The following is a 1,657-nucleotide window of genomic DNA, read 5'->3' on the forward strand; positions in this document are numbered from 1 at the left end:
GTTCCACTAGTCTCTATCAGACTAATACTTTCATGATTATGAATTTTGTTCTACATTTTCCTCCCACTCTATCTAGAACCTTGTATTGTGATATTGTCCATAGGCTTTTCTTTGGCTGGATTTAGAAATAGATCACCAGGTTCTTCCTTCCTAGTCCCTCTTGATCTGGAAGCTACACTGAAATCTCTTTAGTATCTAGCAACACAAAAGCCTGTGTTGACAGAAGAGTGGTGGTTGCTCATGAGTTATCCATACATAATATATAATAATACATATACATATTTGCAACATCAGTCAGCTTTTGATTTGTGGTGTCATTTATAAACAATTCAAATTATGTATTGGATCATGAGATATCCTCTTCAACAGTAGTAGTAATAATGCAGTTACGGTTTACTGAATACTTGCTTTGCACGAGGCTCATATTTGCTTTTCAATAACACTTTATTTTTCCTGTCCTAGAAAGACTTAAACTTACTTAAATTTAACACTGCTTTTGACTGAATTGTAAAAGAGGACCAAGAAGCCTTGCCCGTCTAGCAAGACCCCTCCCTTTTTCTTCCCCATCCCCAAATATCCCAACAATTCTAGTCAACTCAAGACCACCTAAGAGATCAGCCCCAGGCCTGGGGATTCTAACGCTATATGCCTGGGGAAGGAAGCAGGCATAAATGGGTTGAAAGTAATTCCAGGTAATTCTTATACATCCCTTTGATAAAGAACCATTGCTAGAGATGGATCAAGTAGATCCATCTTAAAGTCATGCCCTTGGACTATAATCATCTTGTTTCCACTCCCCTCTCTCTCCATCTTTTTCGCACTGAAATTGCTTTCATTGAGTGAATTTTAGTGCTGTGTCTGAGGCTTCCATAACAGGATACCCTTAAAATATAGCCCCATGAAATATGTTGCTGCATTTTCCCAAGTGCTGTTGTAAAGACTGTGGGCCTTGTAATTAAACCCCTCTCCTAGACCCCAGTACAAAGCTTCTCAGGATAAATGTGTCATGTTCTTAAGAAAAATTTCTCTCCCTGGAGGAACTGAAAGTGTTCTATTATTTCAAATAGTAAACTATTGCAACCTTTCATATCTTCTATTCACTTTGACTGCCAGGAAACTTAAACCAAATACAAATTTCAAATCCAGCAATTACATCAGGTCCTATAACCTACATACTTCTGCTCTATTTTCCACCTTGATCTTAGTCAGCTACACTAATTTTTATATTATTTATTAGAAAAAAAGAAATTATCCAAAACTTGGAAATAGGCAAAATAGATTACTAGGTATGTTTTCGTTGCAGCATTTGGCTTGACTTTCTATGTTCTGGGATATTTACAAATCAGCAGATGTAGAGGTTAACATGTAGATTTTGTCTAGTGGAAATGCAAATATTGTCTATCTGGAACCAAAGGTTATGGTTTAAGACTATTGGACATTAATAATTTTTGTTATCTAACCCAACAATCTATGAAATTTCATGTGCATCAACATGTATACCAAGCTTCTCAAATATTCTTTGGATTTTTTTAAAACATTTTTCCAGTTCCCTTTGAAATTAAAAGATGAATGAAATCTGTGAAATGGGTTAATTAACATTTTCTCAAGTCACAATTTTTCCTTTTTAAGATTATTTGAAAAAAAAAAAAAAAAAAAA

This window comes from Orycteropus afer, unplaced genomic scaffold (genome assembly GCF_000298275.1).
Source record: "Orycteropus afer afer isolate SDZICR_OR568_19922 unplaced genomic scaffold, OryAfe1.0 scaffold00071, whole genome shotgun sequence".
Classification (NCBI taxonomy): domain Eukaryota; kingdom Metazoa; phylum Chordata; class Mammalia; order Tubulidentata; family Orycteropodidae; genus Orycteropus; species Orycteropus afer.